Source organism: Pongo abelii, chromosome 5 (assembly GCF_028885655.2).
Source record: "Pongo abelii isolate AG06213 chromosome 5, NHGRI_mPonAbe1-v2.0_pri, whole genome shotgun sequence".
NCBI lineage: Eukaryota > Metazoa > Chordata > Mammalia > Primates > Hominidae > Pongo > Pongo abelii.
Genome location: NC_071990.2, coordinates 116,393,436 through 116,419,187, shown reverse-complemented (window position 1 = coordinate 116,419,187; position 25,752 = coordinate 116,393,436). Strand labels below are relative to the sequence as shown.

At 35.1% G+C, this 25,752-nt stretch overlaps 1 long non-coding RNA gene across 1 annotated transcript in view; it reads right to left on the bottom strand.

Annotated features, from left to right (window-relative positions):
* The window catches only part of LOC129060045 (uncharacterized), a 33,758-nt gene extending 9,657 nt beyond the window's left edge, over positions 1-24,101 (bottom strand). Inside the window, exon 1 of the long non-coding RNA XR_010140325.1 lies at positions 18,754-24,101. This is a non-coding gene — a long non-coding RNA (uncharacterized LOC129060045). The remainder of the gene's footprint in view (positions 1-18,753) is intronic.
* Positions 24,102-25,752: the final 1,651 nt, after the last annotated feature.

Genomic DNA, 25,752 nt, shown 5'->3' with positions numbered 1-25,752 from the left:
TGAATATTTTTTATTGCTTCTTAATTTTCTTGAGATCAAAATTAGTTTCTAAAATTTAACAGATATTTTATAATGATTTCTAAGTAGAAGACAGAAGTGATAATTCTCATGTGGAAGAATGTTATGGATTAATCATTACAAAATGGATGTGGCCATAATACATGTATCAATTTTCTATTGCTGCATACAAATGATCAGAAGCAATGCCTTAAAACAACATTCATTTATTATATCGTGGTTTGTATAGGTCAGAAGTCTAGGCACACTGCAGCTGGGCTCTTTGCTGAATCTCATAGACCAAGGTCAAAGTGTAAGCTGTCCTGTATTTTCAACTGGAGCCTGTATTCCTCTTCCAAGCTCATTCAGGTTGTTTGCAGAATTTAGTTTTTTTGGCCATGTGGGACTGAGGTCCCTATTTTCTTCCTGGCTGTTGACTAGGGTTGCTTTCAGCTCCTAGCGGCTGCCTCTAAGTCCTAGCCATGGTCTTCTCATAAGACGGTAACTTATTACATTAAAGCCAGTAGGAGAATCTCTCTCACTGTATTTTTTAAGAGACTCACCTGATTAGGTCAGGCCCACCAGAGAAAATCTTTTTATTAACTCAAAGTCAACTGGCCTAAATTCATCTTCAAAATGTCTTTTACCACATTATGTAATGTAATCATGGTGAGGATATCCCAGTACACTCATTAGGTTTCACTCACACAGGAAGTGGATTGATTATACAAGAGCATAGGTTATTTGTGTGGTCTTAGAATTCTTCCTATCTCAATAGATAACTTGCCCAACAATTTAAATAATGTCAAAAAGTGAAGTGATGGAAAGGGCGTGCATTTTATTCTAAAATTATTGTCATTATTTTTTATTAACATCTGTAATATTTATCTGGCATGTCATTGATAATCTTATCCCTTTACTTAAGTACATTCATTTATGCTGGGAAGTTAAACATCCACTTATTTAATGACATGTCTTCTTTTTTCAATGAATTATACCTCATTTAACTGTTTACTCAAGACAATGGGATGGCAACTATATTGTAGGTAATAGATTATATACTCCAATGCTTATAGGGAATAGGTAGGTAACAAAAATTGTTAATCAAGCCAGGGAATTATGTCCATGTGTGAATTGCCAAAGTATCCCTCCTTCCTTGGGAATTCAAAATGATTTTAAAGGGAAAAACACTTCGTCAGCAAATAAAGCCCATTTTCTTACTGGGTACCTCCAATGAGATTACTTTTTTGAACACCTGCTCTTTGGAAAAGGATGGTAGATCCTTGACATGTTTTTATCAGTACATCAAAACAAACCAAAACATACTATGTTTCTCCACAAAATTTCTTCTCTGAAGAAATATTTGAGCTCAACCTTCAGGTAGTTAATTACTGCTGAAAAAATTAAAAATAGAGTAGATTGGTAACTATGAACTAAATATAGTCATCAACATACTTGGCCCTTCATGCTGCCTGGCCACATTTCTATGTTCCTCATAACTCTGAATCTCTTCCTAATCAATTTTAGCTCTTACTACTCCAAGAAATAAACACACTCCACTTAGAGCTGTCACAAATGTCACCAATGACTACCTTTGGTAATACCAAAATCTTGACATTTTGGTCGTTTTCTAGTCGACTTTTTTCTGTGCTGTATTTTTTAAAAAATATACATTCTAAATAATTCTCTTATCTTGCTTTTAAAACCTCTAGCTCTTCTCTAAGCTTCAAACTCACAAATGCACAACTTATGAATTTGATGTTTGAAGGTACTGTGAACTCTTTAGTTTCAAAACAGAAATTGTGATTTAATCCATCAACTCTGGTTCTCTTCTTATGTGAGTAAGTAGAATAAATGGATTATATTTGCTATGTGAAAGCAAATTCTAAGATCCATTATTTGCACCTCCTTCTTCTTCGCCCCATTCCCAATCTATCATTAAGCCACTTTGACTTTGCTTCCTAAATAGATCTCACATTTGTCTTCTTCTCTTTATATCACATATTCCATTTCTCAGCTAAGATATCTTTATCTCTTGCCTGGTCTCCTGTTATTCCTAATTTGATTGTCCTCATTAGAATTCATTTATTACAGGCCAGGTGCAGTGGCTCATGCCTGTAATCCCAGCACTTTGGGAGGCCGAGGCGGGCAGATCACCTGAGGTCAGGAGTTTGAGACCAGCCTGACCAACATGGAGAAGCCCCGTCTCTACTAAAAATACAAAATTAGCCAGGCGTGGTGGCACATGCCTGTAATCCCAGCTACTAGGGAGGCTGAGGCAGGAGAATTGCTTGAACCTGGGAGGCAGAAGTTGCAGTGATCCAAGATCGCGCCATTGCACTCCAGCCTGGGCAACAAGAGCGAAACTCTGTCTCAAAAAAAAAAAAAAGAATTCATTTATTACAAAAGTAAAAATTTTATCATGCCACTCATTTGATTAAAAGCCTCAAATGGTTTCCCATTGCTTTGATATCAATACCTAAACCTTTTTCCTGGCCCACAGGACTGGTGAAGTCCAGATCATTTCTCCTCTGCGGCCTCATTTAATGCCACTCTTCACTTTTTTCCCTGAGATTCAATACCTCTGGCTTTGTTTCTGGCCCTCAGACACAACTTATTTCAATTGTCTGTGTGCTCTTTGCATAGGCTTTTTAGTCCTTTTGCCTAGACTTCCTTTTTTTCTCATGGTTTTTTACTACCACTAAATGTCACCTCCTTGGGAAAGTCTTCTTTGATCCTTCAAATTAGATAGATGCCCCACTAATATTCTCTTAAATTGTTTTTATTGTTGGAGTATTTGCCAGAGCTTGGACTTACACATTTATGTGACTATTTAGCTTATGATAGTCTCTTACACAATACTGTAAGCACCATGATAACAAGGACCATCTATTTTACTCAGGAATGTATCCTCACTGCTAAGCACCAACAGGTACTTCATAAATATTTCTTGAATAAGCATTTGAAAGTACATGAATCAATGGATACCTGAGTAAGGAGTGGTAGCTATGTCTTTGTTAAGCTTCTCTGTTTTTTTTTTAAGATATTAATCTTACTCATAGATTGGCTTACCATCAAAAAATATTAGCACCACTCTTATCTTACAACTTATAATTGGTATACTTCACAGTCCTCTTAGCGAGATAATCATGTTGAATTTAAGACTGTTAAATAATTTTGAAGCTTTAGTTGAGGAAAAGTAGTATATCTATGGAGATTTGTTTTAAAAGCTATTTTCTAGTTCAAAGAATTTCAACCAATGCTTTTGACATCCCTTCCTGAAGGCACTGAGGGGTGATTGGGATGGATATAGATGAGGAGCGAGTATAGAATTATCACAAAAAATGTTCTAATTTTCCGTAATTATATCAAGAATATTAACTAGACTGAATAGTAGCTTTTTGTGTATGTACTACATTTTTAAATGTATAAAAATGCTATTGTGACAAACAAAATATAGCTTTCTTAATAATTATTTTTGGATTTATAGTAGCTTTCACTGTAATCCTTTCTCCCTATCAACAGATAGTATTAATAAAAGCATAATTATTATCATTAAGGATATGGGACCATTTTTTAATATCATAAAGTCTATTTAATCAGCTTTGGGCATTAATGTGGCTTAGTAAATCATCTCATAACTCAATGGCTTAAAATATAATAATTCATTTGCCCTATATGTCAGCAAATTATCTCTTGGTTGGTTGATCTATGCTGGTTTTGTCTGGGTTTGGCTTCAAACTACAGGTTGGGTCAGGTCTGCTACGTGTGTCTTTCATCTCCCTGAGATGAAAGTGGACTAGGCCGGGCGCGGTGGCTCACGCCCGTAATCCCAGCACTTTGGGAGTCTGAGGCCGGTGGATCACGAGGTCAGGAGTTCAAGACCAGCCTGGCCAACATGGTGAAACCCTATCTCTACTAAAAATACAAAAAATTAGCTGGACATGGTGGAGCGTGCCTGTAATCCCAGCTACTCAGGAGGCTAAGGCAGGAGAATTGCTTGGACTTGAACTGAGACCTGGGAGGCAGAGGTTGCAGTGAGCCAAGATCACGCCACTGCACTCCAGCCTGGGCTACAGAGCAAGACTACGTCTCAAAAAAAAAAAAAAAAAAAAAGGGGGGGTGCTAGTTGGACATACATTATCTATTACCAATGGGAGAAAAACAAGATATATGAAAGAAAACCCTCGATATCTCTTAAGGACTAGGCTCACACTCGGTACAATCTTAATTTTGCCCAGACTTCACTGGGCAAAGATTGCCTGGCAAAGCCTAATATTAATGATGTGGAGAAATAGGAGCTGGTTCTAGTGCAAGAAGCTACACAGTCACAAGAAAATGGGATGTACACAGAGAGGAAGAAAGTATCAGGAAAAGAAAAGACATTCTATCCTACAAAGTATTTCTCTTATTTGAGAAAACTGAGATTCATTATTTCAGATTTCTAAAAATTTTTTGTATTAAGTCAGAGCAACAGAGGGGTGCAATTTTTAGCTACATCGCCAATTCATTTATCTATAATTTAGTGATTTGTTTATTTATAATTCACTTAATAAAAATACACTTTTTTGACGTATGATTCTGTGAGTTTTGATAAAGCATAGTTACGTAACCTCTACCACAATCAGGATGTAGAACAAGTGCAATTGTCACCCAAAATATTTTCAGCAACTACCTTGTTTCTATGCCCTGGTAACCACTTTTCTGAGAGCTTTGATTTTTTTCTCCAGAATGTCATATAAATGGAGTCATTCAATATGAAACTTTCTGTTTGGCTTTTTTCACTTAGCATAATGTTTTTGAGATTCATTTATATTGTTGTATATACCATTAGTGGATTTTTCTATGTCTCCTTTCAGTTATGTTATTTTTTGCCTCATGTATTTTGCAGCTCTAAGTTTCACGTATAGACATTGCTATGGCTTCATGGTAAGCTTATTATTTAGTGAACCTTTTTATCCCTGGTTGTTTTCCCTCTTTTGAAGTTTACTTTTTTAGTAATAACATAGCCACTTTAATATTTGATTAGTGTTTGCATACTGCGTCTTTTTCCATCCTTTTTCTAATGACCTTATTTCATTATACATAAAGTTTCTGGTAGATATAAAAGATACAAAATACATCTTGTGACTTATTTTACTTATCTAATCTGACGTTCTCTTTTAGTTGGTCTGTTTGCTCAATATTGGGTTTAGGTCTTCTATTTTATTATTAATGAATGATTATTAATTTTATTGTCATTATGTTTGTTCTGCTGATTTCCCTTTTATACTTCTTTTGGTTATTTGAATATTTTAAAATTCCATTTTAACAAAAATATTGCCTTTTTGTCTCTATATTGTTTTTCAATGGTTGCCCTACATACATACATACATACAGGTATACGTAACTTTTTACACATTCTACTTAGAGTTAATATTTTACCACTTCAAGTAAAAAAGGAGAAATTTGGCCAGGCGTGATGGCTCATGCCTGTAATCCCAGCACTTTGAGAGGCTGAGGCGGGTGGATCATGAGGTCAGGAGATCGAGACCATCCTGGCTAATGTGGTGAAACCCCGTCTCTGCTAGAAATACAAAAACAAAAAATTAGCTAGGTGTGGTGGCGGGTGCCTGTAGTCCCAGTCCCAGCTACTAGGGATGCTGAGGCAGGCGAATGGAGTGAACCCGGGAGGCGAAGCTTGCAGTGAGCCGAAATCGCACCACTGCACTCCAGCCTGGGCAACAGAGCGAGATTCTGTCTCAAAAAAAAAAAAAAAAAAAATGATAAACTTTATCACATTATAAATGTCTTTATTCTCTACTGTTTTGTTGTTGTTGTTCATATGTATTGTGTCTACATACGTTGAAACCCTCATAATTATCACTTTTTACAATCACACCTATTTTACATAAGAGTAGGAAATTGGTTGTATTTACTCAGGTATTTACCAATTCTTCTGCTTTACTTTCTCTCCTGAAATTCCAAGTTTCTCTCTTTTTTCATTGTACTTCATCACGAGGAAATTTATTTAACATTTATTTTAGACTAGCTCTACTGGTGATAAATTATGTTAGTTTCCCTTCAAGTGAGAAAAAAATCCTTGTTTTGTCATTATTCCTGAAAGATATTACACTAAATCTAGATTTGTGGGTTAACAGTTCATTTCTTTCTATACTTTGAAAATATTCTTCCACTGTCTTCTGGCACCCATTTTTATAATGAGAACTCTTCAGGCATTTGAGTTGTTTATCTGCAAGCAATGTTTTGTTTTCATTTGGCTAATTTCAAGACTTGTTTTTGTTAATCTTTGCTTTTCAGCAGTTTGATTATGTGTCTGGTCATGGTTTTCTTTTCAATGTGTTCGGCTTGAGTTCATTGAGATTTTGAATCTGTAAATTTATGTATTTTCCCAATTTTTGGTAATGTTTAGCAAGTTACATTGTGTGTGTTTATGTGTGTGCACAGGCACACATGCACACGTACAGAACATTCTTCTCTTTTTTTGGAACTCCAAAGACACAGATATTAGAACTTCTGATGTTGTCACACAGGTCTCTTAAGCTCCATTTATTCAATAGTTACTTTTGATGTAGCTTGGATAATTTCTATCTGCAAGTTCAGTGACTCTTTTATAATTTTCATTCTGTGATTGAACTCCTCTGTTGAAGTTTTAATTTATTTTATTTTTAGTTCTAGACTTTTAATTGGTAGTTTTTCACTTACCAGTTTTGTTGATAAGTTTTATCTTCCCCTTCATTTCAAGAGTTTTTCATCGTATTTTATAAAACACAGGTAGAATAGTTACTTTAAAACATTTTTCTAAGTTTAGCATCTGGATCCTTTTGTGATTGTTTATTGATCATCTTTTTTCTTAATAATTTTTAACATTTTCCCCCTCTTTTTAGGTTGAATAATTTTATATTGTATCCCGGAAATTTTGAAGATTATGTCTCTGTGTCTTGTTAAAATCCTCTGCTGAATGTGTACCTTTTGTTGTTTGCTAGTTAATGTCACAAGAAGCAGTCCAGATTCACCTTCTGTGGTCTGCAGTTCCAATCTTAGTTTTGATTTTAATACCTTTCAGTGCTATTTTGGTTCATTCTATTTATCCAGTCCTCAGGAGTGAGTCAAATAAATGGCACTTGAATGGCCATCTGTAGAGTATTTCCATTCCATAAGCCTTTGCTCTGTTGTTCTACATCATTCCCTCACCTGTACAGATCAGGAGTAAGTTCAGGACATTATATAGGGTTTTAAGGGACCTTGTTCTGTATCCTCCACCCCCTGTAATTCTCTAACATATTATAGCTCCCAAAGGACCAGTTTTTGGTGCTCTGGCTAGAAAGCTGAAAATTTTGTCTCCCAAGCTGTTACAATCTTTCTGCAAATAGGTCTGTTTTGAGGAAAAGTGACAAAAGAGAACAAGTAACAGAGATTCCCCCTATATGCTTCGACCACAGGAGCTCCTTTCATGTTTCTCTAGTCAGGAATGAGAATATTTTTATCAGTGTTTTAGTACCTAGGTGACTGCCATCTCTACTGTCACTGCCATCACTATTGCTATTTCACCACATTTTCGCAGGAGTGCAGTTTCCTAAGAGGGGCTTGCTTTGAGGTAACGCTGAGAGAATAAAAAGAAAGAAAATACAAAAAGAGGATTTCCTCTTAGATGCATACGTCCCATAGACATGGCCCTTCCAAGTTCTCTGGACTAAAAGAGACTCTTTTTCATGGACATTTCTCTGCCTATATTCACTGCACTGTCCAAGGGATTTTGGTGGTGTTTCCTGGGAGAGAGAGTGTACTTTTTCCATCTTAACCTAATCCAGAAATTAGGCTATATAATTTTGATCGACAAAAAGATTGTTCTTATTTTGCTTTCAGCCTACCTGGAAGGATGTTATCCAAAAGTGCCTTTGAAATTCTCATTGCCCTGTTCATTGTAAGGATGGTGCTGAGGAATGTGTTTATAGTACCACGAGTTGCTATTCTCCTTTTGAAAACTCAGGATACTTCAACATGTGGAAGAGTTACATTGCTCTGAGTACCCAGTCTATTTTTTATTACAGGTGATTTGATGTGACCATTTCTTTTCTGTTTTTGGCTACTGGATTGCCAAGAAACATATTTTACAACCACAATTAGCAAGTTTATTGCCTAGGTATTATACTCATCTCAATTTTAATTTATTATACTGCACCTGCTTTCATTTGCATTGTAGATATTTATGTAGGCAATGTTAACTCTCCTCTGGAGAAAAGAAAGAATATAAACAAATAAGTCTAAGTTTACCAAAATTACACTGCATATCATAACCGAGAAGTCAATGTACATGATTAAAACAGAAAAAGCATAGGGTAAAATTATTCTCTTCAACTATATTAATAGTTTAATTCTGTTTTTGAAAACTTATTAATGGACCGTGAAAGTTAATTTTGGAAAAAATACATTTGGGGAAATATTTTTAAAATATGAAATACAATTATTTTAAATTCCTGTGAAGCTCACCACAAGCTGCCATGTAAAAATAAACGTCATACATAACTACATAAGCAATAGATAACTGATGCTTATATCATAGTCACCTTTGTAACCACAGTTGTTAGCTGGGGTCATATGCCTTTTAATTAAATATATATATATATATACACACACACACACACACACACACATATAAAATGGAGTTTTATATGTTCTTGTCACCCAGGCTGGGGTGATTTCAGCTCACTGAAATCTCCACCTCCAGGGTTCAAGTGATTCTCCTGCGTCAACCTCCTGAGTAGCTGGGTTTATAGGTGACTGCCACCACACCTGGCTAATTTTTGTATTTTTAGTAGAGACAGGGTTTCACCATGTTGGCCAGGCTGGTCTTGAACTCCTGACATCAGGTGATCCACCCACCTCAGCCTCCTAAAGTGCTGAGATTACAGGCATGAGCCACCATGCCCCACTGCTTTTTAAGATCTTGATAGTATTTGCTCTTTCACTTCATAATTTCAGGAAATTCAAAGCTCTTTCTAAGATTTCTAGAAATTATTAGTGGGATGAAGCCATCAGTAACAGATTTGAAATGATTAGCAAGAAAAATCTAAATGAAATGGATATGGAAATTATCATGTTGTCTATGGCTCAGAGCCTAATTCAGCTTAAGGGTTTTCATGCAAACTCAGTGCCGTGCTGGTGTTTTTATTTTTTGGCAATCTGGTATTCCCTGATCCTCACTGACCAAAAGTGTTATCTTTATAGCAGTATTTATTAAATACTTCCAGGATATAGATACTTCCTTTGCAGTAATATAAATAAAGTTGAATTTTCGCCATGATATTTCTCGAAAATTATGGCTATTTCTGCAATCTTGGCTCAGGTTCTTGATGCTATTCATCCCTCTTCTCTCCCTCTCTCTCTCTTGTCTTTCCTCTTTCTTCTCTGCTCCGTACTTCTCTTTTCTACTACCATCCCTTAAGGATAAAAAATACAGTCCTGCTGTATCAGTCAGGTTTCTGCAGAGAAATATAACTGATAGATAGGATATCTATCTAATCTATCACCTATCTATCATCTATCCATTTATTTATCCATCTTTCTACCAAGAGATTTTAAGGAATTGACTCACACAATGAACTAGCCAGTCTGAAATCTGTAGGGTAGGCAGGCAGGCTGAAATTTTGGCAGGGTTGATGCTACAGTTTTCAGGTATATTTCTTCCCTGGAAACCTCAGTTTTGTTTTCAATGTTTTCCATCTAATTGGATGAAGTTCACCCACCTTATCAAAGGTAATTCATTTACTTAATGTCAACTGATCGGCCAGGTGTGTTGGCTCCCATCTGTAATCCCAGCACTATGGGAAGCTGAGGCAGTCAGATCACTTGAGGCCAGAAGTCCGAGATGGGCCTGGCCAACATGGTGAAACCCTGTCTCAGAGACAATGGGGTCTAGAGACAATGGGGTAAACTACTCTTTATTCTAACCAGTCCTATAATTCTAAATGTAAATATGTAGAATTGTGAAACTTCTAGTGAGCAATCATTTTGCCAACAGAGGTCTAGTAAGAAAATTTAGCAATAAGGTTATAAATCCCTATAAAGCTACTTTGTTCTTAATTTATCTACAGTGTTACTTCTTTCCTAGTGTATTAATCCATTTGCAATCCGTGTATTACCCAGAATATTCAGATTCACTTTGAATTCATTTTCTCCTCCCTTTACATAGCTCATATACGTTAATTATAATAATAGCCAAAAAATAATTTTGCATTTACCTTATAATACTGGTAGTCACAGAGTACATTTGTATAGTATTTTCCATGGAAAAGGCTCACAAGAAAGTGTGAATTCATGCATACAAATTTATTTCTCTTTCCAATAACATATTGCATTTATGTTTCATAAAAGTGGCTTCAGAAGAGAAACATAAAATAGTTTGGGTTCTTTGGCTGTGAGGGCAATATATTCTTTCAAAAATGTCCCTTTACAATTTAAAAAATAAACACATTGTTATAAAATCAAGCTGTGTTTAAGCTCTTAATCAGTAGTTAGAGAAAAAATATGTTCCAAGACTATTTTTATATTGTCCTTGAGAAAATGAAAAGAGAAACTGCAAAAGAGTTCAAGTATTTCAGTGTTTGTCATATTATCTTTAAAGATCGAAGCAAGTTCCATTTTGTTTGGGTGGTAGTAAACTAAGAAGTTTTTAAATTTCATTGGCATTTTTAGCAATTATTATCTTGAATAGGCATCTAGGTAATTTACTTGGTAAGTAATTCCATTTTACCTTGTTTTGCTACTCAGAATTTTTTTCCAGCTCTGCTTTTTTATATGTGAAGTCCTTGGAATAGGCAGTATGCCTGCATTTCTTTTCATGCTCTTCAGTAGCTGGGAGTAACATTTGCATAGTACAGTTTGTGAGTACTTAAATAAATAGATGAATGAATATAATCAAGTTACAGGGCCTAATTCTATCAAAGTAATTTATTACTCTTATTTATTTTTAAAGTTTAAGTGAACTATTTATAAAAGTACAGATGCTAGAGGAATTTAACAGTATAGATACTAACTGCCAAAAAAGGGAGAGAAAGTTAATACACTGAAGTATCTAATTAACTCAGAATTTAAAATCGTGCTATCACATTAAACTTGAGAGAAATAGAAAAGTAAAGACGAAACCATTATAATCTGCTTGGCCCTTTGTTTGCTGATAGTAAAGATGCAAAGCTGAACCTGCAGCTCTTTAGAATCTTTCTGCATCATTACTTTGTTTCATTTTCTCATCTACCTGTATTATCTTCCGGAAGCCTGTATTTTATACCCAATTTGTGGTTCATTAACAGGAAATATACTACTTGAATTTTATCTCTGTCCTCCGATTATTTTCTCCAGGTGTTACTTGATAACCTTTTCCTCCTCTTAAGGGGGAAAAATGTGCTCTGATCAAACTTGTTACATAGAAGATTGCTGTATTATAAAATTAAATAGCTAATTTGAGGAAATAATTTTCTCCTCAAAATATTTTTTCTGAAATTATTAAGTCAAATTTCATGTTGACCAATAACTATTGATTATGATTATTTGATTTCCCAGAAATACAACAAGTTAATGAGTTTGGTCTACATTTTTTACTTTTTGGGGTACAGTTTACATATTAAACTGCACCTCTTTTAAGTGGCAGGTTCAATGAGTATTGGCAAATGCATTTGTTCACGTAACCACCTCCACAATCAAGATATAAAACATTATTTTTATTACTTTTAATATTTATCTACCATACCACTTTGCAGTCACCCCATCTCCACCCCAACCACATAGCTACTCTTCTGCTCTCTATAACAAACATTTTAAAAAATTGATCACTGATGTATATCCGACTTTAAACTATTTGTGGTACACTGACTTCCTGTTGACAACTAATCCTTTTTATGCATATATTTTTTAAAGTTTTACAATAAATCATTTTGTAGTTATGTAACAATGTGTCAATATGTAACAGTGGGCAACATTGGATCACCTTGAAGTTAATTTTCATTGTTTATTTTTTCTGTTTTTTAAATGTCAAATTATTTTTTATTGTATCTTAGATGTTGGATATGTTCAAGTATTAAAGCAATAAGAAATACCTTAAAGTAGCCAGTTAACATAAAAAATTATAGCTGATAGATTATCACTCTAAGTCTTGTTCACATTCTCTCTTCATAGGGAAGCATTGAATGCTTAGAATTTCTCAAGGATAGTTGCTTTTGAATTATAAACTCGTGAATTAATTGCCAGATATTCTTATTTTCCATTACTTCAGGCATCATTAGGGACAGTGTTGACAGAATTATCATATGAATATCCTATATTAATTAAGGGCTTATTTTATTTTTAGTTCTATCTTTACATTCGTTTTTAGTTGTTACTCTAAGGACCCCAATATACATTCTTAACTATTTCACTGGATCACTTTTTTATGATGTAGAAATCTTGCAATATTAGGTCCATTTGTTACATCTAGCTCCATTTTATATGTTATAGTTGTTATAGAATATATTTATATGTTATAAACTCATAATAATATACATTTTTTGCTTGCATCATATATATTTTATAAAATGTGACAGAAAATATAAAACTGCTGGTTTAACTCTACATTTCTAAAATATCTGAATTTTCCTTTGAATTTCTTTCCCTTCAGCCTGGATAACTTCCTGTAGCAGTTATTATAGAGCATATCTGCATTTTGCTAATGACCAGTGATGATGAGCTTTTTTTCATATGTTTGTTGGCCACATAAATGTCTTCTTTTGAGAAGTGCCTGTTCACATCCTTTACCCACTTTTTGATGTGGTTCTTTGTTTCTTTCTTGAAAGTTTTTTTAAGTTCCTTGTAGGTTCTGGATATTAGCCCTTTGTCAGATGGATAGATTGCAAAAATTTTTTCCCATTCTGTAGGTTTCCTGTTCACACTGATGATAGTTTCTTTGGCTGTGCAGAAGCTCTTTAGTTTAATTAGATCCCCTTTGCCAATTTTGGCTTTTGTTGTTTTAGTCATAAAGTCTTTGCCCATGCCTATGTCCTGAATGGTATTGCTTAGGTTTTCTTCTAGGTTTTTATGGTTTTTGGTCTTTTTATTTTTTTGAGACAGAGTCTCGCTCTGTCGCCCAGGCTGGAGTGCGGTGGCTCACTCCGCCTCCTGGATTCATGCCATTTTCCTACCTCAGTCTCCTGAGTAGCTGGGACTACAGGCACCCGCCACCACGCTTGGCTAACTTTTTTTTTTTTTTTTTGTATTTTTAGTAGAGACAGGGTTTTGCTGTGATAGCCAATCAATGGTCTCAATCTCCTGACCTCATGATCTGCCCACTTCAGCCTCCCAAAGTGCTGGAATTACAGGCGTGAGCCACCATGCCTGGCCAGTCTTACATTTAAGTCTTTAATCCATCTTGAGTTAATTTTTGTATAAGGTGTAAGGAAGGGGTCCAGTTTCAGTTTTCTGCATATGGCTGGCCAGTTTTCCGCATATGGATGGCCAGTTTTCCCAATACCATTTATTAAATAGGGAATCCTTTCACCATTGCTTATTTGTGTCAGGTTTGTCAAATATCAGATGGTTATAGATGTTTGGTGTTATTTCTGAGGCCTCTGTTCAGTTCCATTGGTCTATATATGTTTTTGGTACCAGTACTATGCTGTTTTGGTTAATGTAGCCTTGTATTATCATTTAAAGTCAGGTAGCATGATGTCTCCAGCTTTATTCTTTTTGCTTTGGATTGTCCTGTCTATGTGGGCTCTTTTTTGGTTCCATATGAAATTTAAAGTAGTTTTTCCTAATTCTGTGAAGAAAGTCAATGTATCTCAATGGGGATAGCATTGATTCTATAAATTACTTTGGGCAGTATGGCCATTTTCACGATATTGATTCTTCCTATCCATGAGCATAGAATGTTTTTCCATTTGTTTGTGTCCTCTCTGATTTCCTTGATCAGTGGTTTGTAGTTCTTCTTGAAGAGATCCTTCACATCCCTTGTAAGTTGTATTCTTAGGTATTTTATTTTCTTTGTAGCAATTGTGAATGGGAGGTCACTCATGATTTGGCTTTGACTTTTTTATGGTTATAATGTTTAATGTGGAAACAGAATGCTATTCAATTTGAAATCCAGCAATTCTCTGGGGCTTTGGCTCAGTGGGAGGTGTTAAAAGTTATTTGTTAGAATCTCTTCGAGAGACTTTTTTCAAACCGCATGTAATAGTTTGCTCCTTTTTTCTTTGCCTTTTGAGAATTTCCTTTGTAGAGGACCACTGTTAATACACCCTTGGAGGTATAGAATTGAAAATAAATGTTAAGAACCACTAATCAACATGGAAATTTGTAAAGGACTTTCACCTGTTTCCTAAGACAAAGCAAATGTTGAATATTTTTGTTTTTAATTTAGGGATTTGTCAATGATTCTTCAATTGGAACTTGAACTTATCCTCTCTAAAGAAGAGAATAATAAAGTATTCATTGACATTCCAGAGATAGTCCAGCATAATAACTGGTGGGACTGAACGATTGTCTCTGTTGGTATAATGACAAAGCAGCAGTGACTGGAGATGTTCTGTCATCATTATCTTGTTGTTTTTGTTCACAGAAAAGTTAGTTTATATAGAAAAAGTTGTATGTATTATCTGAAGTCTCACTGTGGCTTTCAATTATAAGAGAACTAATAGATAAGATTACATTTTGACCCATTATTAGTAATTATGGAGGTATATTTTTTGAATTTTTTTGCTTCAATTATGCTTCATGATCAGCTCAGTAATATATTTAAAGAGTTAACAAAATATTCTAGGAAATGATACATTTAAGATATATGCCTTAACTTTAAGTAGTTCTCAGCCTTAGCAAACTTACTGACAATATAAATTATAAAAATTCGTTCTATTATTATTTGTGCCAGACACTAATGCCCTGTTCTATGTGTGAAGATTAATATAGGAATGGTAGATTCCTATGAATCTTATGATGAAGAGTAATATAGGAATGATCTCTACTATCAAGAAACAATCAATTAATGAACTTGTTAAGTTATGCTGACAATCTCCAAGATTCAAAAAGACACAGAGTCTAAAGCATTTGTGGTATGGTTGTCTTGGTCAAAAATACCTTGTCTTTTTAGACAGAAGAGATGGAAGGGATCTAATGTCATAGATTAGGTCGTTGAAGACTTGGTAGGGTATATTAGAACTGTAAAGACGTGGAACTAAAGGAAAAAGATGAAGCACATCTTCAAAAATTCAGAAGGCTTTCACATGGAGCAAAGAAGAGATTGACTTCAGTTCATACTCAAGTTCTGAACTATTATCAGTAAGTGGACATTTCTGTGTGATACTTTTAATTTCACAATCAAAAAGGGTTTTACAGCTAATGGAAATGTTCAATTTTGGAAACTATTGCCTTGAACAATAATCAGTTGTGTACTGGCAAAGACATTTTGAAGGTTATTCCTGCCTTGGATGGGGAAGTTGAGCTATTAGTGTCTCTGAGTTCTCTTCAAACTCTAAATTGTAAAACTTAATTCTGGGATTTCCCGTTTTGATTTTAAAGCATAGAATCAGTCACAAACCATATTTTATAAAATGAACAGTTATAAATCATAGACTATAATTTTAAACTAACAGTTTTTTTAATAAAAGAAGTTTAAAATAAAACTATTTTGTTTAATTTTGTAAAAGAAAACTGGATTTTATCAGAGTTGGGGTGTGTGTGTGTGTGTGTGTGTGTGTATACGCTGTTGTTTTATGTACACACATGTGGGATATAATTTGCTGATAGAACATGAAAAGACCAAAATAATTTAACTTCACCCTTTAAAAGAAAAGCACATTGTTTTTTTCTAGAGGACTTACATTAGCATTGTTTTGCTGTATCTATTTGTTGCTTAAAATATGGTCTTTGTACAAGAGTTTTATCCCTAGTAGCCTACTGCCCAACATGCACTATTGCATGTTTTATACAGTGTGTTTATAGGTAAATAGCTTATTGATTAAAAAAAGTACATTATATATATCTACATACTAAGGATATAGCAGTTTTTAAACATAGAATTTCATACTTTCATTTTCATAAAACTTACATCACCATAGTGGCTCAAATGCCAAAATACTAGTATCAAATCATTGGGTGGCTATAACTCTCTTTACTTAATATTTTGAGTTCTGCTAGCTATCTCCAGCATCAGAATAATGTATCTGTCAGGGTAAAGAAAACTTCTCTAAGTATTTTAAGCAAAAATGATTTAATACAAATCCTTAAAAATTATTGACGTAGAAGAGATTGAGAATGAGTGCTCGTTGCTAAATAATTTCTAGCACAGGTTAAAAACAGTCATATATATCACAATTACTAAATTACTAATGTATTAGTATATTAAGAAAGTTAATAGCTACTTACTTCCTCAGACTCCTTTGAAGAGAATGTCTTTCTTATCAGAGGACTGGCAATGTTGATAGTGTCAAATAATTTAGATATATTTGGCCATAGAAATTAGATCAGGGCTGGAGATTTGATCAAAGATGAACCGAGTAATAGACTGGAATGGGCCCATCAGATTCAACTATTCTTTTAGTAGTTTGAACCATGAGACATCAGATCCTGAGTTATTTCATTAGAGGTATTCTTTAGGAATTATTGCTATTGACAACTCAGTTCATATACTTCTTGGATTTAGGTTTATTTATTTCTTCTTGTTTTGGGCTTGGTTGTTTTTTTCTTAAATTTTTCTTTTTTAATTTTTTACTTATTGTCCAAGATACTCATAATCTTATAGGATCTTTCCCCCTCTTGCTTCTGCTTTGAACACATTTAAATAGTTTTTTTCTCCATGAAACAAAATTTGTTATGATTAATAAAATAAATCATAAATTTGCATTTCATGGATTATGTGTTTGACCTTCACAGTTGTTAAACCATTACTGATTTCCTATAATTTGATATATACCTGCACTGCTATGAACTTATACACATTTATACATTTTTAAAAACTTTGTTGGAGCTTTTTCAAAATATCAAAGAAATTTTGACCCTAAAATAGTTAAATTTGTTGTATGAGACTAAGATCTTCCATATACATATATACACACACACTATATAGTTTATATATATAACTATATACTTACATATGGAAGTATATAATTATACTTACTATATACACATTAGGTATATATACTATATATGCAGTATATATATATAAATATATATATGCAGTATATATATATAAATATATATATGCAGTATATATATAAATATATATACTAAATTAGTAATTTAGTAATGGTGATATATATGATTATGATATATAGTAAGTATATATACCTACTGTATATAAACTATATAGCTGTATATAGTATAGTATATATAGTTATATGGTATAATATACACTTAGTGTATATATATACTTTATGTATAAATACATACAACTATATAGTTTATATAGTAAGTATAAATACTTCCATAAGTTATACTTACTATACATATAGAACTATAATTTATTTATATATCTATATAAGTATATAGTTATATATAAACTATATATAAGTATGTAGTTATATGTAAACTATATAGTATATATATACATATATATATATATGGAAGATCTTAGGCTCATACAAACATATTTAACTATTTTGTGGCCTAAATTACTTTGATATTTTGAAAAAGCTTGAACAAAATTTTTAAAATGTGTAAATATATAACTATATACTTATATAGAGCTATATATTAACTATATAATTATATATAGTTAAGTATACAGTTTATATATAACTATATATATGAAGTTATATATACATACAAGTTATATATACAAGTAACTTCATATATATAACTTTCTTATATAAATATATATGAAAGAAATTTATATATAGTCATTAGAGAAATGCAGATCGAAACCACAAGGAGATACCATCTCATGCCAGTTAGATGACGACCATTAAAAAGTCAGGAAACAACAGATGCTGGAGAGGATGCAGAGAAATAGGAACACTTTTACACTGTTGGTGGGAGTGTAAATTAGTTCAACCATTATGGAAGACAGTGTGGCGATTCCTCAAGGATGTAGAACTAGAAATACCATTTGACCCAGCAATCCCATTACTGGTTATATACCCAAAGGATTATAAATCATTCTACTGTAAAGACACATGCACATATATGTTTATTGCAGCACTATTCACAATAGCAAAGACTTGGAACCAACTCAAATATCCATCAATGATAGACTGGATAAAGAAAAAAAAACATGGCACATATACACCATGGAATACTATGCAGCTATAAAAAGGAATGCATGTCCTTTGCAAGGACATGGATGAAGCTGGAAACCATCATTCTCAGCAAACTAACACAAGAATAGAAAACCAAACACTACATGTTCTCACTCATAAGTGGGAGTTGAACAATGAAAACACATGGACACAGGGAGGGGAACATCACACACTGGGGCCTGTCGGGGGGTGGGGGTCTAGGGGAAGGATAGCATTGGGAGAAATACCTAATGTAGGTGACGGGTTGACGGGTGCAGCAAACCACCATGGCATGTGTATACCTATGTAACAAAACTGCACGTTCTGCACATGTACCCCAGAACTTAAAGTATAATTTTAAAAAGTTAAAAAAGAAAGCTTTTATATATATGTTATATATATATTCTTTTAATTTTATTATTTATGATAGTAGAGTAGTTAGGATTAATTTTGGTAACAAACATTTTTGAAATGTCAAAATGCCTGGCTTAGATGAGATAAAAGTTTATTCCTCACTCACATGACGGAACCAAGGTGAAGGTTATTCTGGACTGGCATAGTAGCATGTGTTCAGAGATGCAGGTATTTTATATCTTGTTCTTCTCCATCATCAGCCTGACTCCCATCTTATTCTCCTATATGATATGTCAGTTCAGGCGTCACATCCACGCTCCGGTAAGTGAGAAGATGAAAAAGGGAGAAGAGCCCCAAAACATAAGTGAGATTTCTTGTAGGCTACCATATAACATGTTTATGTGTATCTCATTTGCCAGATCTTTCATCTCTTGACCACACCCTACAAAATGAAAGACTAGAAAAGGTAGTCTTAATTTTAAGTCTCTAAAAACACCCAGTTTCATATATTTGTGCAAATTGCTGTCTCTAATACAACTTACTTAAAAACCATCAAAAAATGAAATAATGTATAGATACAGTCGCCTACATGAGTTGCTTTTGGTGGCTATGTTCAAAAAATATCATTACAGTACTAAAAGAACAAAGTACAAAGCTAGTTAAAAAGTGATAGTCATATGCACAAATGATAGGGACACCTGTGCAAGAACTTTGGAGTAGGAAACCGCATAATTCTAATTGTGTTATTTCCATATTAAATATATTTCTTTTAATGACAGTATCTTTAAATTAGATAATTTGTTGCATATAACAAACTTCAATCTCCTCAGAAAACTAACATCAACAAATAAATACATGATTTATATAAGAATACAAATAATAATGACCAACATTTATTGACTAACATATACCAAGAATCTCTTGATATGTGTTGTTGCATTTAATCCTCACAACCACCCTAGGACATTGACACTTAAATTAACTCTTTTTAGAGATGAGGACATTTACCAACTGAGCAGTGAAGAATATTGCTCATATTCACAGGGCTAGGAGGATGCTAAGGCGGGTCCTGACTCCTGCAGACAGGTTTCAAAGCCATTATTCCTGGCCACTCAGCAAGCTTTCTCACATTCTTTATTACACAACAGTGGTGCTAGACTTAAAGCTTAGATGATCGTTCTAAGTCTGGGTTCCCCCTCTGCTGTCTAATGTGACTTCATCAAGACATTTTGAGTTCTATCTGTCCTCTGTCCTTTCTCTCCTCTTACTTTAAATGTCATCCTTTGGGGATCCCTAGAGGCATTCTTTTAACTTCTCAGGACCCTCTCTGACTACAAACCCCTAAGAGTGCCCCGAAGAATATTCCTGGAGCCCTGGCTCTCAACTGCATTCCTCTCCTCTGCAAAACCTATTGCCTGCAACCTCGAGAATCCATTTGCTCAAACCTTTTCCAATCCCTTACATTTTAGACTCTCTCCACTATGCTTCCAAACATCCCTTCCTTAACCCCTTAGTGATTTGATCCCTGCCAATACCTTGGCCTCAACCCTCGCTCTCTCTCCTGGACTTTGTGTTGGAACCATGCTGGCCTTGCATGTTCATGTGTGTGACAGGATTTCTTTCTGCCTGGGCCTTCACACTAGCTATTCTTCCTACACAAAATATTCTCTATTCCTCCTCAATTATCAATTGACTCCTATTTCTCCTTCAAGTCTGGACAATGTGTGCATTACTTCTCAGAAAAGCTATCCTTATCCTCCTAAATTCAGCCAGGTTTCCTGCTGTACATTCTGCCCAATGCTGGCTCCTTGTTAGTACAGGTGTGAGCTGTAGAACAGCCTGCAGTGCTGGCATCGCTGCAAAGTTTGCTGGGAACATAGAACCTCAGGCCTCTGCCCACATTTATTGAATAAGAGTTTGCATTTTAATAACATCTCCAGATGATTCAAATGCACTTTGAAGATTAGGAAGCTCTACCTCTTCATAGCACCTCTCACAGTTGTAATGGCATGTTTGGAATCCATTGTTTGATGTTGCTCGCCTTCATATGTAGGTGAGCTCCATCAGGTAAAGGGCTTTTCAGTCATTTTTACTGCTTTATTCACAGTTCCTGGTACAGCATATTGCCCACAATATTCACTCAGAAATAATTACTGAACAATCAACATATTTCATATATTTTGTATAAAACAGAAAAGTCTCATAAATCCAAATTATTACAACAGACTCTTGCAGATGACCTACAGCTATAAAATTATTGAAATCTGTATTTCTTACAAAGACTAAAAAGGGCCACTATAGAAACTTACATAGAGAATTATAGTTTATGCCACATTCTATTACATACAAAATATAAATCTGAACACTAACATGTATTAAGGTTTTAAAAGTTTGCAAAACTATAAAAAAAACTATCAAATGACTGTACTTGAAAAATAAATAGATGCTAGTTAGTGCACAAAAAAAAATGCATCTTTCAACATGGTGTTAGATACGATGTTGGAATCAAAAGAGAATTTTTTTCTCTTTTGGCAATACAATGAGAGGCAACACTATTTTTTTTTCTACCTCTCAAAATATGATTGAGAGTTAAATCTGTATTTGGGAGGTTCAGGTCCTACTAAAAGCACTATAAAAAGGTGAAAGTTGTTCTTACATTATCTATAATGAACACTACTTGTTCCTAATTGCTACTACCACCATGAATGGTTAAATTAAGCAACACATAGCCAGACTGCATCTCTAGATTCCTAGTCTCTGGGCAGGACATCTCTGAAAGAAAAACAGCAGTCCCAGTCAGGGGCTTATAGATAAAACTCCCATCTCCCTAAGAGCACCTTGGGTAAGGGGCAGCTGTGGGCACAGTTTCAGTAAACATTCCTGCCTATTGGCTCTGAAGAGAGCAGTGGATCTCCCAGCACAGAGCTAGAGCTCTGCTAATGGACAGGCTGCCTCCTCAAGTGGGTCCCTGAGCCCCGTACCTCCTGACTGGGAAATACCTTCCGGTAGGGGTCGACAGACACCTCATACAGGAGAGCTCTGGCTGGCATCTGGGGTGTGCCCCTCTGGGATGAAGCTTCCACAGGAAGGAAAAGGGTGCAATCTTTGCTGTTCTGTAGCCTCCGCTGGTGATACCCAGGCAAACAGGGTCTGGAGAGGACCTCCAGCAAACTCCAGCAGACCGGCAGCAGAGGGGCCTGTTAGAAGGAAAACAAACAGAAAGGAATAGCATCAACATCAACAAAAATGACGTACACAAGAAAACCCCAACCGAAGGTCACCAACACTGAAGACCAAAGGTAGATGAAGCCACAAAGATGAGGAAAAACCAGTACAAAAAGGCTGAAAATTCCAAAGCCAGAATGCCTCTTCTCCTCCAATGGATCACAACTCCTCATCAGCAAGGGAACAAAACTGGACAGAGAATGAGTTTGATGGATTGACTGAAGTAGACTTCAGAAGGTGGGTAATAACAAACTCCTCTGAGCTAAAGGAGCATGTTCTAACCCAATTCGAGGAATCTAAGAACCTTGGAAAAAGGTTAGAGGAATTGCTGACTTGAATAACCAGTTTAGAGAAGAACATAAATGACTAATGGAGCTGAAAAACACAGCACGAGAATGTCGTGAAGCATACACAAGTATCAATAGCAGAATCGATCAAGCGGAAGAAAAGATATCAGACATTGAAAATCAACTTAATGAAATAAACCTTGAAGACAAGATTAGAGAAAAAAGAATGAAAAGGAACAAATAAAGCCTCCAAAAAATATGGGACTATGTGAAAAGACCAAACCTATGCTTGATTGGTGAACCTGAAAGTGACGGGGAGAATGGAACCAAGTTGGAAAACACTCTTCAGGATACTATCCAGGAGAACTTTCCCAACCTAGCAAGACAAGCCAACATTCAAATTCAGGAAATACAGAGAACAGCACAAAGATGGTCCTCTAGAGGAGTAACCCCAAGACACATAATGGTCAGATTCACCATGGTTGAAACAAATGAAAAAAATGCTAAGAGCAGCCAGAGAGAAAGGTTGGGTTACCCACAAAAGGAAGCCAATCAGACTAACAGTGGATCTCTCTGCAGAAACTCTACAAGCCAGAAGAGAATGGGGGCCAATATTCAACATTCTTAAAAGAATTTTCAACCCAGAATTTCAAATCAAACCAAACTAAGTTTCATAAACAAAGCAGAAATAAAATCCTTTACAGACTAGCAAATGCTGAGAGATTTTGTTACCACCAGGCCTGGCTTACAAGAGCTCCGAAGGCAGCACTAAATATGGAAAGGAAAAACCGGTACCAGCACTGCAAAAACATAACAAATTGTAAAGACCATTGACACTATGAAGAAACTGCATCAACTAACAGGCCAAATAACCAGCTAGCGCCCTAATGACAGGATCAAATTTACACATAAAAACATGAGCCTTAAATGTAAATGGGCTAAATGCCACAATTAAAAGACACAGACTGGCAAATTGGATAAAGAGTCAAGACTCATTGGTGTGCTGTAATCAGGAGAACCATCGGACATGCAAAGACACATAGGCTCAAAATAAAGGGATGGAGGAATATTTACTAAATGGAAAGAAATAAAAAAAAAAAAGCAAGGGTTGCCATCCTAGTCTCTGATGAAACAGACTTTAAACCAACAAAGATAAAAAAGACAAAGAAGGGCATTACATAATGGTAAAGGGATGAATGCACCAAGAAGAGTTAACTATCCCAAATATATATGCATCCAATACAGGAGCACCCAGATTCATAAAGCAAGTTCTTAGAGACCTACAAAGAGACTTAGACTCCCACACAATAATAATGGGAGACTTTAACACCCCCACTGTCAATATTAGACAGATCAACCAGATAGAAAATTAACCAGGATATTCAGGACTTGAATTCAGCTCTGGACCAAGTGGACCTAATAGACATCTACAGAACTCTCCACCACAAATCAACAGAATATACATTCTTCTCAGCACCACATCACACTTATTCTAAAATTGAACATATAATTGGAAGTAAAGCACTCCTCAGCAAATGCAAAAGAATGGAAATCATAACAAGCAGTCTCTCAGACCACAGTGCAATCAAATTAAGACTCAGGATGAAGAAACTCCCTCAAAACTGCTCAACTACATGGAAACTGAACAACCTGTTCCTGAATGACTACTGGGTAAATAACAAAATTAAGGCAGGAAAAAAATCATTTCTTTTGAAACGAATGAGAAGAAAGGCAAAACGTACAGAATCTCTGGGACACAGCTAAAGCAGTGTTTAGAGGGAAATTTATAGCACTAAATGCCCACAGGAGAAAGCACGAAAGATCTAAAATCGACACCATAACATCGCAATTAAAAGAACTAAAGAAGCAAGAGCAAACAAATTCAAAAGCTAGCAGAAGACAAGAAGTAACTAATATCAGAGCAGAACTGAAGGAGCTAAAGACATGAAAAATCCTTCAAAAAATTAATGAATCCAGGAGCTGCTTTTTTGAAAAGATCAACAAAATACATAGACTGCTAGACAGACTAATAAAGAAGAAAAGAGAGAAGAATCAAATAGACACAATAAAACATAATAAAGGGGATATCACCACTGATCCCACAGAAATACAAACTACCATCAGAGAATACTATAAACACCTCCATGCCAATAAACTAGAAAATCTAGAAGAAATTGATAAATTCCTGGACACATACACCCTCCCAAAACTAAACCAGGAAGAAGTCAAATCCCTGAATAGACCAATAACAAGTTCCAAAGTTGAGGCAGTAATTAATAGCATACCAACCAAAAAGAGCCCAGGTCCAGATGGATTCACAGTTGAATTCTACCAGAGGTAAAAAGAGGAGCTGGTACCTTTCCTTCTGAAACTATTCCAAACAATAGAAAAAAAGGGACTCCTCCCTAACTCATTTTATGGGGCCAGCATCATCTGGTACCAAAACCTGACAGAGACACAACAAAAAAAGAAAATTTCAGGCCAATATCCCTGATGAACATCGATTTGAAAATCCTCAATCAAATACTGGCAAACTGAATCCAGCAGCACATCAAAAAGGTTATCCACCATGATCAAGTCAGCTTCATCCCTAGAATGCAAGTTTGGCTCAACATATGCAAATCAATAAATGTAATCCATCACATAAACAGAACCAAAGGCAAAAACCGGATGATTATCTCAATAGATGCAGAAAAGGCCTTCGACAAAATACAACACCACTTCATGCTAAAAACTCTCAGTAAGCTAGGTATTGATGGAACATATCTCAAAATAATAAGAGCTATTTATGACAAACCCACAGCCAATATCATACTAAATGGGCAAAAGCTGAAAGCATTCCCTTTGAAAACTGGAACAAGACAATGATGCCCTCTCTCACCACTGCTATTACAACATAGTATTGGAAGTTCTGGCCAGGGCAATCAGTCAAGAGAAAGAAATAAAGGCTATTCAAATAGGAAGAGAGGAAGTCAAATTATATCTGTTTGCAGATGACATTATTTATATATTTAGAAAACCCCGTCGTCTCAGCCCAAAATCTCCTTAAGCTGATAAACAACTTCAGCAAAGTCTCAGGATACAAAATCAATGTGCAAAAATTACAAGCATTCCTATACAGCAGTAATAGACAAACAGAGAGCCAAATCATGAGTGAACTCCCATTCACAATTGTTACAAAGAGAATAAAATACCTAAGAAAGCAACTTACAAGTGATGTGAAGGACTTCTTCAAGGAGAACTAAAAACTGATCAAGGAAATAAGAGAGGAAACAAACAAATGGAAAAACATTCCATGCTCATGGATAGGAAGAATCAATATCTTGAAAATGGCCATACTGCCCAAAGTAATTTATAGATTCAATACTATCCCCATCAAGTTACCATTGACTTTCTTCACAGAATTAGAAAAAGCTACTTTAAATTTCATGTGGAACCAAAAACAGCCTGGATAGCCCAAACAATCCTAAGCAAAAAGAACAAAGCTGGAGGCATCATGCTACCTGACTTTAGACTATACTAATGGCTACAGAACCAAAACAGCATGGTACTGGTACCAAAACAGATATATAGACCAATGGAACAGGACAGATACCTCAGAAATAACGCCACACATCTACAACCATCTGATCTTTGACAAACCTGACAAAAAC